This window comes from Humulus lupulus, chromosome 2 (assembly GCF_963169125.1).
Source record: "Humulus lupulus chromosome 2, drHumLupu1.1, whole genome shotgun sequence".
Classification (NCBI taxonomy): domain Eukaryota; kingdom Viridiplantae; phylum Streptophyta; class Magnoliopsida; order Rosales; family Cannabaceae; genus Humulus; species Humulus lupulus.
Window position 1 is genome coordinate 277,958,751 of NC_084794.1, and position 14,465 is coordinate 277,973,215.

The 14,465-nt window shown below is 30.4% G+C and overlaps 1 long non-coding RNA gene across 1 annotated transcript; it reads left to right on the forward strand.

Moving 5' to 3' along the window:
• The first annotated feature begins 220 nt into the window (after positions 1 to 220).
• LOC133816709 (uncharacterized) lies at positions 221 to 715 on the forward strand. Its single transcript, XR_009885424.1, has 3 exons — positions 221 to 356; positions 454 to 525; positions 625 to 715. It is a non-coding gene; the product is annotated as an uncharacterized LOC133816709 (long non-coding RNA).
• Positions 716 to 14,465: the final 13,750 nt, after the last annotated feature.

A 14,465-nucleotide genomic window follows, 5' to 3' on the forward strand; every position in this document is an offset into this window, starting at 1 on the left:
TCCCCCTTTTATTTTTATTGGAGTAACAAAAATGAACTTTTATACAGTCCCTCTCTCTTATATATTCAATCTCAATAAAATGATATTAGGGTCTTAAATAAAAATAATTGCAAATTTTAATTGCTAAAAGATCCCTATCTAATATTAGAAACAAAAATGAATTAATGTTTCTAATATGTTTTTGATGTGTTACTCTTGTGTGTGTGTGTTTGCAGCTTAAGTATCCATCTGCACTGAAATGTTTTAGTCAAATTGTGAAGCAAGCAGAGAACAAGAGAATAGCAATTTTTCTTGACTATGATGGGACTCTCTCTCCCATAGTAGACGACCCTGACCGTGCAGTTATGTCTAATTCAGTATGAAAATATGTACTTATCATATATGTATCTATCTAATTATATTTATATTTATATATATATATATGTACTAATTCAAAATCCATTGTCTCATCAGATGCGTTCTGCTGTGAAAAATGTTGCAAAGTATTTTCCCACTGCAATCATAACTGGAAGGAGCCGTGACAAGGTATTTATATGTATATATATAGCTAGATTTTTTATTCTAAGATGTTGTTAATTACACTTTAATTAATTAATTTACTAATATAAAGTTCATTGTGTTCAGGTTTTTGAATTAATAGGACTAACAGAGCTCTATTATGCCGGTAGCCATGGAATGGACATTATGGGCCCTAACTGTGTCAAATCCAATGATAAACAGGTAATTAATTGCCCTTTCACCTTTTACAGCTCTTTTATAATATATATTTATATATATATATATGATATATATTCAACAAAAGTATATTGTTTAAAGTTAATTGCAACACCAAATTATAGCAAAAACCATATAATGCATAATATAAGAAGAGGGTTTATATGTATGTGCGCCCAGTGGTTCTTGGAATCCAAGGAAAAATTTCAGCAAATGCCTGAGAGTGGTCTCTGAAATTTCAACAAATGCCAGCAAGATTCAAAACACTTAACAGAAAACACAGAGCAAAAATATATTTTTTAATCCTGATATTAACACAAAACAGAACAAGCAAGAGCACAAAACCAGCAAGTAAAACTTCAAGCAAATAGAAAAGCTACAGAAAAGTAAAACAAGGATAAATACCAACCTGATGAGGAATATCAAATTGTGCCAATATAACTTCTGCAGACTTTAGAGTCTTATCAGCAATAGAATGAGCAAACCCAATAAAAACTCCATAAACGGCAATATCAGAGTTATGAAATAAAACAAACAAAACAACACATATTTTTCTGAGTCTCTAATTTTTCTGACAGAAAAAATAATAATAAAAGGGTTTGGGTTTACTCACTTGGCTTCTTGGGATTGCACGATCGGTGAGTTTCTTACAGAGCCGAAAATATTACCCAAACAAGTCCAAAACAGGACATATACATACAAAACAGAGAGGGAGTCGAGAGATACTTCACTGTCACAAAAGAATATATATAAATATATATATAAATTAACTGAACAATACTAATAATAAAAAACTAAATACTTATATATATATGTATCGTAGAACTAAATATTTTTATATATATATGTACCGTAGATGGAGATTCTCCGATGGAGCTTGGAGGAACCGTACGTCTCCGGCGGAGCTTGGAAGAGCCATAGATGGAGCTTGGAGGATGCTCGAGAGGATGGGCTTTTGTGCGATTGGGGTTCTCACGGTTTGGGGTTTGAGGTCTGAGAGAAGAGAGAGAGGAGTTTGGGTCTGAGAGGAGAGAGAGAGGAGTTTGGGTCTGAGAGGAGTTTGGGTCTGAGTTTGGGAGGAGTTTGGGTCTGAGACTTGGGGTCTAAGAGGAGAAGGGTTTGGGGTTTGGGGTCTGAGAGGAGAAGGGAGAGCTGAATTTGTTTTGGGGTTTGGGGGTTTCGGTTTGGGTCTGAAAATAAAGGGAGAGAGAGAGACAAAAGTTAAGATAAAGAAGGAAATAAATTGGGTTTCGCGCGAACAGCTGCCGCGCATATAAAATAACCTCTAGCGACGATTTTTTTCATATCGTCGCTAGTGGTGTAGTCGCTACATACTATTATTCTTGTAGTGTATCTTTAATGGAGTTATAGGATGTTCAGGTATTTTCACTTTTCTTTTCAACCAAACAAGTGCATAGTGGTCTTTTAAAATGTAAAACAAAAACCAAACCAATTAAATGTTGAACCAAACCAAACCAATTAGAAACAGATTGGTTTGGTTTGAAACCATGGTTTAGACTTTATAATTGTTTTAATTTATTTTAAGTGATCATTGTTCTATTTTTTTATTTGAATTTTTTTTTTAACTTTTCAAAATAAATAATTTATTTAGCTTAACAAACAACAAGTCAATAACACATGATAACAATAAAAAAAATATTCTCAAAACATAACATAATGTTCACAATTGTTTAGTATTCATAGTCCTTAGTCTAACTCAAACATTAACAAGAATACAATAAAATAAAATACAAAATAAAAAAACAAAATAAAAAATTAGAAAACTAATACACCAGGTTAACAAAACACGAACTAGTATTAAAAAAAAATACAAAAATGACAACATATAAATATACCAAATAAAAAAACCAACAACCTAAAATACTAAATTGATAACACATAAAGTATTGCAAAAAATATTATTTCAATAATATAATTATTTTTACAAAACATATAATTAATCTAAAAAAATCATCAAGCTAATATCAATATCATCAACTATTATTATTATTAATAGGGTAAGTTTTATTTTTAATATTCATTTAAAGTTTGTATTTATTAAAAATAAAACTTAGTTGGTCCAGTTTGTTTTGAACCAGCATAAATATTGACCAAACCAAAACCATAACATAAATGAAGAAAATGGTCTGAATAACCGAACTACTGGCGTCAAATTTTTTTGTCTGAATTTTGGTTGTTTGGTCCGAATTGGTTGGGGTTCGGAACCGCAGTTTACTGATTTTATGAACAATCCTAAATTGAGTGCCAAAAAATAGTGCACTCTATATATATTTAGCACCTTTTAGAAATAAAAAAATAATAATATCTCTCAATGGTGATCTAAAAAGTGTGCTAAATATAGCATATGCTAAAAATTATTTTAAATTTGGCACAAAATATACTATGAGTAAAAAATTTGGAAGAAAAATAACTTTAATTTTTTTATTTATTATTTTTCATCAATTTATAATTTATTAATTGATAATTAATGATTATTCATATTGCATTTTTTATTAATTTTTATAATGACTAATTATTTGGATAACATAATTTGGACAATAATTTTTTTTGTATATTCTAAATAAATATTAAATGCATCGTTGACTTTAGAGTTAATTTGCATATCATACATTGGAACATAATTGTAAATATTGGGTCAAATAGAGCATTGACTCTTTTTTTTTTGGTCATATTTGACACAAAATATACATCTTGGAGATGATATAATATTATCCTTGTGCTTTTGGTGAAATAGTATATATAAGGGGACGGAGCGAAAATTTTATATAGGGTTAATTCTACTTTAATAATTTTAGAAGGGACCATATTAAAAATATTTTACATATTACAAACAAAAATTAATTTAAAAGTAATTAGAGGGGGCCGAGCTTAAGCACCTACCACAAGAGGCTCTCCATGCATGGGTTTGAGCATAAATACTTGATTTGGGTGTTCTTAAGATTCAATGAGGATTGTTGATGAAAAGCTGTATTGATTCTGATTTTTGTATGGATTCAATTCTGTGATAGGTTTGATTTTTGTGCTTTTGGTGATAACACTAGAAAACACGATGATGATGATGATGATGATGATGATGATGATGATGATGAATACCAACGTTTTATTTCATTTGAGTTTAATTTAATTTTTTTGGTTTATATTTTGGTTTTAGAGTATGTTTTTAGTTAGTAAAGATTTTAAGTAAAAATTTAATTAAATCACATTTAATTTTATTTTTAATTAATTGTAATATTAAATTAAAATTTTTAATTAATTAATTTATAAATGCAAGGATATTTTGGTCATATTTGAAAATATTTTGACCAAATTGGTTTTAGGGTTCTAATTTTAACTTTTTACAAAACTTAAGGTCCAAAAGTTATTTTCTATAAGTGAAGGGTTCAAATAGGTAATAGACTAAAATACAGGACCCAAAATAAGTAATAAACCAAAATTCAAGTTCCAAAATAATATAAACTCTTATAATAATCAGCAAGTTCACAACAAAAACATATAAAATAGTACTATTTAATTCATATATATTTGGAAAAATGAAGAAGAAAAGTTCATGTGTAATGTATTATCTAGATCGAGCTACCTAGGTTAATACAAATTAGTTCTATGCTTAGAATTCCTTACATCCCAAGTTGTATTGGGTTTTATGCCCTTAATAAAACCATATTTATCATGTAACACGTTTTATTATCAATAAAAGAAGTAGAAATCATTTTGTTTGTTCAATCGCATTCTTCGCTTGTTTTATTACATGTTTATTCAATTAATACAAACATTCATAAAATCTCGAACATATGGATAGTTACAATTATAATGACTAGGTCTTAGTGAATTGTAGTTGTAATTATATGTTCAAAAGTATGAGTCCTAAGATTAAATCAGTGCATTTGAATTTTATTGATTTGGTCATCTACGATATGATCTACTTACACATTTGGGGTGTTATGTCTTGTCCAAGACATTGATCAAGTAGATATAAGATTAGATGTATTTGGTTATATTGGACTAGGACCGATATTGATTATTGATAATTAAATAAGTATCGATTTTATCGAATCTAATCAATACCACAACGTTGACCATAAGTCTAGTCGATCTTAATTCTGAGTGATAATATTCTGTTATTAATTAAATATTCTGACTTATACGTTACCAGCTTACCCTGTGGTCTAGCTCATCATACTTACATATTGGAAATTTAGTAGTATAATTGAGTGGGAGTATAATGTCCCTAATTGCCTATCTTCCTTAAAATAATAATTTTCATAATAGCTCAAAACGATTTCATAACTATGTTTGAAAACACAGTGGGGTCTTATTGGAAATACCACTACTAAAGAAATATGCTTTAACTTCGGTTTTTCGCTTGTCATTCTTCGGATCTCGCAAAAATATTCACCGAAGTTAATCCGAGCGAAGTTAAAAGTATCTAAAAATCGAAATTAAAAGGTACCCTTTAACTTCGGTTATTATGTACAAATCGAAATGAAATGTCTTTTTTCCTAAAAAAATATATTTATTTTATTTGTATTATTAATTTGGTTTTTGATAAAATATTTTAATAATTATTTATTTAATTCTAATTTGCAATTATTTTAATATTAATAAATATATTTGTACATTTCAATAAACTTAAAATAAAATAAAATTCATAAACTATATAGACTTAATGTACATATATATAAACAAAAATAAAAGTTAAGTACCCCATAAAAATCTAATGTGTTCATACAACTAAACATATGAAAGTTCACCTAAGTAATTATTTGAAATATTCAAATTTCTTAAGAATTAAATATTTTTCAAAAAATTTAGCAGAATTCCCCCTATAAATAGGACTACCCAAACTTGTTGACATTCAATTTACAACTAAAATTTGCAACACTTGACAGAGCATATAAGCATAATCATGTCAAGTTTATCAGAAATTGGAGGAATACCTCATACCGAAAGGCGAAGCTTAGTCTCCAATTACAATAGAACTCACGTTAATCCATTTTCATCTTGAATTTTGACGGTATCCATAAGCCCCCTAGTTGAAAGTAGCCTTATCTAGTCAAGAGGCATGATAATGTTACTTCAAACTAGGGACTTATGGTTATCACCACAGCACACAAATTCCCGATATCCTATTCAAAACCTATCGCCAAACCTAAAAAGTTTAAATTATAACTCTATGAATAAATACTACATATTTAAAAACATGTTCAATTAATAAATCCTAAACAATTGGGCAGAGTTTCCTCTGTTTCTATAATATATCTCAATTTCACAAGTACCTATTAATTCAACACAAACAAACACAATAATCAACATGCATAATTTCATCCTTATACCACCACAATACATAAATTTCTCAGAACCTGCTTCACTAATTTTGCAAACCTAATTTCCACTAAAGTCAATATGTTATAACTATAATTCTATAAATATGTACAATAGTAATAAATAAAAATAAAATTCTCACTCACCTTAAAATTAATCTTTAAGCTAGTAACCACCAATAAAAAACCAAATTACCTCCAAAACAATAATCTTCCTAAAAATAATAAATAAACAAAATTAATATTATAATTATTGAGTTTATAATAACTAGCACCAAACATTAAAGCATATTATACAAATACAACTTTATTTTAACTAAATATTAACTTGAATGTTTTTTACAACAACATAATATTAACTTGATCTTTTAATATTATAACAATAACATATTAACTTTTTTTAACAACAACAAAATATTAACTTCATTAGTTTTCTAAATAAAAACATATCATAAAATACAAAAATAAATAAAATAAATTATAAATTTAATAATACAGTAATATTAAATTCAGATTAATAAAAAAAATTATCACAAACACATTTTTTAAGATTCATACATTCTTAATATACTCAAATACAACTCTAAAACATTATTATCAACCATAAACATATATACATTATCAATATATTATAAAAAAATTTGAAATAATATATATATATATATAAAGTCATGTAAACATCTATTTAACGATCAATACATAGTACAAACCTCAAAACTTTGTATAGAAGCATAAAATCTGTTGAAACCCCCAAAACAATGGGTATTTCCAACCACCACATGTCACAATTGTCAAGACACCATTTTTTTCACTCAAAACTGAAAATAACCAAGTTTATATGATATATTTGAGTTTTCTAGCAAGATTGATGGAAGAAAATTGAAGAAAATGAGGGAAAATGGTCCTAAATGACAGAACCCTCATTTTTCTCACGGTGGAAATGGAGGTTTCTGCTATCTGTTTGGGGGGTTTCAAGGTTTCAAAAATTAGGGAGAAGTCGAATGGCTTAGGAAATAAGCACCTTTAACTTCGGTTTTTAGCAAAAAACCGAAGTTAAAGGGTTCCGTCATTTTTTCCCCCTTCGCCTATTACCCTTTAACTTCACTTTATGTAAATAACCGAAATAGTAGATTAATTCCTATGAGTGCTAAACCAAACAGCGAAGTTAGAAGTCCATCAAAAGCTTTAACTTCACTTTTTATGTATTTTCCAACAATTCTATGTATAAATACCGAAGTTAATTCCTATTTTTGTAGTAGTGTACATGAAGAGTTTTGATCCAATGTTCAAAACAAAAGAGAATTTGATGCACTATTAAAAATAAACAAATACATCTCACTGGTAGATTAACATAAGAAATTCTCTAAGGCAATATGGTATTCTGGATCGTTTCCTCGTTCATTGCCTCCCCGTAGCATACGTACATACTTATGGAAAACTGACTTAGCTCACCATACATGCCAAAACAAGTCTATCTATTTTCTACCTGCAATGGGAAAAAGTAAGGGGGTGAGCTAAATGATCGGTAAGAAAAAACAAACAAGACATACAAGAATAAGTGACATATTCCATACATTCTTATAGCAATCGCTATCAACACTAGTCATAATCATCAACATGATACTATTTATGACATAAGCATAATCGTACATCATAATCAGAAGATCATTTCTAACATGAGCATAAACATTCAATGTAAAATACTAAGCAGCATAATCGTAAGCATACAACATAAGACATGGCTCCCCTATTGTCCAATAATCACATGTGACTCCCTTTTGGTCACCTCCATGGCAACCTTTTGGCCATAGTTCACCTCGCACCCTTTTGGCCATGAATTTCCCTGTTAGCCTTTGTGCTAGAATCTTAGGCATGTCTGCCACTAATAATGCTACAACACTAGGTTAAACAAACACAAACAAATCCATACATATCGCATAACTACAGTCCATTCAAAACAAAACTGAAATGTAGCTTTTCTTACATTCATAAAAAAACATTCATAACACCTTTTTTTTATCAACATTTTTTACGCCCTATTCGTTGTAGTCTTAACATCAATCACACAACATATACCATATCATAAAACATTAGTAACATTAAAGCAAGAATAAATACTATATAACTTCCTTACCTAAGGTCCGAGCACAAAACCCAAACAGTACATGACCTCTTCCTCAAAAGCCTAAAGTACAATTTCGTCTCAATCACAATTCATACTCACACAAGCATATGACAAAAGTTTGCATGAGCTTTTTTTTTTTTTTGGTGAACAAGAATCATTGTATTGATTTCAAAACACAATCACATCAAACCAAGTCTAACAAAAAAACAAAAACCCTTGAACCCTAGAACTAATCTCTCCCATGTATATAACTACAAATATGCTCAAACCAATCTCTATCTACAATCTTGGCCTTCTTAGGCATTACATGATATATTCAAAATTTAACATCACTTTGTATTCTCTGTACAGTATGGTTAGTTCGCATGAACTTATACTCCTATGACAAAACCTATAGATTACAAGTATTTCACAAAACTCATAATACATGAAATACCACTTATCATGCTAACATTTATACATAAGATCATGGATTAAATCACATAAGAATTTTAAGCAACCCTAACTTTGAAATTCTAGAATTAGCCTAAATGTACAAAAATGTGACACTTTGTTTTACAAATTTTTTGACCCAAACTCATGTTTCACATTACTTAAAACTAATAACATGTTTGAAACAAATTTGTTTTAAAATATTTCTAAGGACCTAAATTTTGGTAAAAGGACTAATAATTATAACATTTTATTTAGGGTTTATACCTTTCTTGGACCCTTTGTTTTTTCTGATTACCTATATGGACCCTGTGTTTTAAAAAAAATCATTTTTGGACCCTATATTTTGTAAAATGGTTCAAATAGACCCCTCCTCAATTTTGATTAAGAAAAAATTGAATATAACTACACCGCTTTTAAGTAGAATGATTTTATTTTTGTTCTAAATTGTTAGTTTGGTAAATTATTTGTGATTTCAGTTGAGAAAACTTTGACCAAAATCAAGTTTAGGGTTATATTTGAACCATTTTACAAAACATAGGGTCTAAAAAGTAATTTGTCAAAGCATAGGGTCCAAACAGGTAATGGAACAAAACACAGGGTCCAAAAAGGTATAAACCCATTTATTCAACCCATTTCTAACCCTATACACCATTTCCATTGAAGAATTTCCATTTTTGTTTCCCACATGATTCATCATTTCAAAACTAACATGCTTTTCTAATAATGCAATAAACAATACAACGTTAACTTTCTCGTGCTTCAATTTTACACCACACTCCCTAAACAAGAAACATTATTATTAAAAATTCAAGAGAAATAACATTAATCAAATAACATATGCACCCAACAATACACTTTTTTTCTTTCCAAAATTTAATTAAAACCTAACAATGTTTCTAATCAAGAGATCACCAGCATACACATATTTATCAAAACCATATGATCAAACATAGACATATTTTCTCAAAAATATCAAATACTAATCCATGACCATAAACAAGAATTAAATCAATATCAACTCAATAAAAGGGTAGAGAATCCCATTACCTCCTTTGTAGTGTTCAAGAACACAAAGCAAATAAATCTTTAGGCACCGTGGGATTTCGAAATACTCCAACAAAAGAAAAGATGAACAAACTTCTTAGAATTTAGAAGGGGAAACCTAATCTCAGGGGATAAAAATTTAAAACTAAAATCAAGAAGAGAACACATGCCTAGAGATTTTTAAAACTCATTTTTCTTATCCTTCTTTCTCTTTTTTGTGCCTTCCTCTCCCTCTTTCTCTCCACAATTCCGCAACCACCAAATGGTTTTTGAAAGCTCCCATGTTCTTCTATTTATTATACCCTAGTGACCTAAACCTAAGGAAAAACCCAAGTGTGAAAACTATGATCCTATCCCACAAAATAATCTAAATCCCACTATTTCCTCCCCTTACACCTCATCTAAACCCTATCCCAATGTAAACACAAGCTATTAGATAAGCCTTGTCATCTTATCCCAGAAGATGACAACCCATTTCCTTTTTCTTTTTATTTTCTTAAATTAAATGAAATAAAAAAATAAAACAAGTCCACACACACACACTAAATAAATAAAAATACAACCTATTCTTATCACATAAATTTGTCACACTTAAAAAAAATGTAACACTAATAATTAAACAAACATTACAATTATTCAAAATAATCAATTCAATCCAAATTCACACAAAACAAACATTTCAATTATTTTATAAAAATCAAACAATTAACTGAAACATAACAGTTAAATAAATAAAATAATAATAAAAAAATTGGATCACTACAATCTACCCTCCATAAAAGGAATTTCGTCTATGAAATTATCCCTTACCAAACAACTCGGGGTAGCGCTCCCTCATGTCCTCTTCCAACTCCCAGGTTGCCTCTATAGTTGAACAGTTCTACAGGACCTTCATTAGCAGAATCTTCTTCAACCTCAGTTCCTTGAGTCCTGCTCTAAGCTTTGCACTGGTTGCTCATCATAACTCAGGTCATGCTTCATTTCCAACAGTTCATAACTGAAAACGTGGGAGGGAAAGGGTACATACTTCCTCAACATGGAAATATGGAACCAATTATGCGTCTCAGCGAGTGTTGGTTGTAATGTAACGTCCTGTAATCTTAACCCCAAGACTACACCAGGGTACTATCCATTTCAAATCATTTTACAAATTGAAAACCAAATGATAGCATCAATAATGCATAAAACTTCGTTAAAGCATTCTTACTTAAAATAAAACATTAATTTATATTTCAGTAAGCAGCAAAACTATTTTTGGTCTCAATTCACATGAAAATATCTTTAAAACCATATGAATAACAATGTAAAGTAAAACTTTGGCGATAGCACCCCTTTGATCGTAACAAGGTTGTAGGGCTCTCATGATATATATTAGTTTCTGGATTAGACTTGGCCTGTCGCCACAAAACACCTCAACATATGGCACCTGCAACACAGAGTACCTGTGAGCTAACGCCCAGTAAGAAAAGCTGTGTAGGACACAACCCTCCAACCAATTCTAAAACAACATATAACAAATATATTATATACATAGCAATACTAATCATACACAATCTATCCATCAAACAAGATGTAACTATAACATAACATATTCACAATCCAATAAAAATCAATTCAAGAATATAACTAGAATAACATATTATACCATACTGGAATCACTCCAGCCATAGACCAATACTATTTTGGTCAAGTGTGCAAGTAAGCACTAATAATGTAAGCATCCATTTTAACATATCATAAGCATGCAGTTTATCATAACGTAATAATGCAAAACGCAAAACATACCGTAAGCATGTCACGCAAAACATACTACATACACATACATCTCACAAATACACAAAACTTGCATAAGTTAAAACATAATCATACTTACGACATATAAATGAAACTATTCTTAAGTACGTTGAGCGCACACCTTGCGTGCATGTGTCCACTCTTCTTACCTCAGGTCCAAGCAACAACAATAATTCCATTCCCTTCAAGTTCCCTTATCGAGCCCTAGTCATAACATAAAATGCTTCATATCAAAGCAAAAATCTGATATAAATGCACCCATGCCCCTCTTAATGCTGAGTTATACTCAAAATTTCCTCACAAAAGTCTCAAAACCATTCTACATAGAACCCCTAATCGGAGACACGAAAATCAAAACCCAAAACAATAAGCTAATCAAAATTCCATTTTTGGATGAGTAGTGTGGTACACACAACACTAGTGCTGATATAAGCTTATTCTTCATGCTCTGGAAGCTCTCCTCACACTTTTCAGTCAAATTGTATTTCTGATTATTTCTTGTCAAATTTGTTAGGGGTGCAACAATCTTAGAAAACCCTTCAACAAATTTTTTGTAATACCTCACCAATCCTAAGAAACTTCTAACTTGTACTGCATTCTAAGGTTGAGGCCAATCTCGAATAACCTCAATTTTAGCTGGGTCTATCGCTACTCCCTCCTTAGACACTATATGGGCTAACAATCTTACCTTATCAAACTAGAATTCACACTTCATAAACTTTGTGTACAACTGGTGCCCTTGAAGCCTATTTAGTGTCAATCTCAGGTGTTCTTCATGTTCCATCTCAAATTTGGAGTATATCAAAATTTCATTAATAAACACTACCACAAATTTGTCCAGAAAGTTCTTTAAGACTAAGTTAATCAAATCCATGAAAGCTGCTGGAGCATTTGTTAGTCCAAAAGACATTACTAGAAATTCATAATGCCCATATCGGGTCCAAAAGGCAGCCTTTGGGATATTTTCTTCCCTCACCTTCAATTGATGGTATCTCGACCTCAAGTCAATTTTAGAAAATACTACCGTTCCCTGATGCTGGTCGAAGAGGTCATCGATTCGCAGTAGCATGCACTTTTTCTTGACTATGACTTTGTTAAGTTCTCGATAATCAATACACATCCTCATGCTCCTATCCTTATTCTTAACGAACAATACTGGAGCGCCCCATGGCGCGAATAACTTGGTATTATGAAACCTTTCTCCAACAACTCCTATAGTTGTAGTTTCATTTCCTTTAGCTCTGTCGATGCCATTCTGTAGGGTGCCTTTGTTATGGGTGCAGTCTCTGAAATCAAATCAATCACAAATTCAATATCCTTGTCTCGAGGTAGGCCGGGTAAGTCCTTTGGAAACACCTCTGGGAATTCACACACCATGTGAACTGTAATGACCCAACTATTTCTAAGACCTTGGACCATTAAAACTACTAGACATAGCTACTATTTCGATACAAACATAAGAAATTACATGCCTTTATTGAAAACCCAAAATATAAGAAATAGCATGTCTTTATTAAAAATGTAAAATATAATGTGATATGGTATCGGATCCCATTGTTTACATAACATAAAACATAGCTTTAAAAACAAGTTCAAAAAAAAGTTGAATGAAGAATTACAAAAGAGACATTTCAAAAGACTAAAATAAACGTCATCCTTGATCGACATGCAGCCCATCCATTCCATTCATCCTCAACACACAAGCCATGCTACCAAGAATCCTTCCGCCTCCATAATTATTTTCCTACATCACACTAAAATAAAGGAATGAGCCTAATGCTGAGCAAGGAAAATCTACTAAAATCAAAACATACATCGTAAACATAAGCATAAGGCTACAAAAACATATGGCTACAAAAACATCTATTGCAATGGGCATCATACATCTTAGGGCTTGCTAGCTAGGCAATCATATGCCCATAATTCTACATGGCTAGTTATCTAAACAAGCCATATAAATTTATGGGGCTTGTTATCTAAACAAATCGTATGGCCAAGGAATATACTATTTGGACTTGTTATCTAAACAAGTTATTTGTTATCTAAACAAATTATATGCCTGTTATCTAAACAAGTTATTTGTAATCTAAACAAATTATATGCTTGTTATCTAAACAAATCATATACCCAAGAACTAAAACATATCATACATACACATATCATATCATAAACATATAACATAACATATCATAACATAACACAACATAAACATAACATAACATATAAGCACATAAAATCTATCCTATTTTCCTTACCAACACCGGGATATGAGAACAAAGACGGGATTTGGAACACTCCTAAAACCAACAATACAAATGGTGAGTATTTCTAAAGAATAAAGAATGAATGTGGAAACTAATCCATCAAGAATAAACTTACCAAGAAAGAACTTAAGTTTCAAGAACCTAATCAAGAACCAATAACGAATGTTAGGATCTGAATAAAAGGAACTAAAGAAAACTAAAGAGTTTTAAAGAATTGGACTTAAAAGAATAGGAGTACCTTAGTTGACCTTATGGATTGGTCTAACTCCAATACCGTTAGAAAGCTAATTCAATTATCTAATACTTTCTAGAAATACTATTTTTCGATATTCATTATATAACTGGGTCAAAAATAGGTCGAAAGTTACAGTACCCAAAAGTTACGGGAAAATCTATTTAATTATCTAAATAACAACCTAATCCACAAAGTTCTTAACTAACCATAAAATAACAAACTCTAATTCCCTAATAATCATGCTTACGACAAGTGTCATATTCTTATTGGCTCTATCTAAACCTTAGGTTATAATAAATAATACATCTAGGACCAGCAATATTAATCAAACCTTATGTTATAATTAATATTCTTAAATTATAGGTTAAACTTATAAAATTCATAACTATTGCTATGAGTTTCCAACTAAGTCCTGACTTGAACCAAAATCCCCGGAATCTAACATACTACAAACTAATACTAACTACTGCTACTACTACTATCTAGCTAGTTAAGTAAATATTTTGGGACTCTAC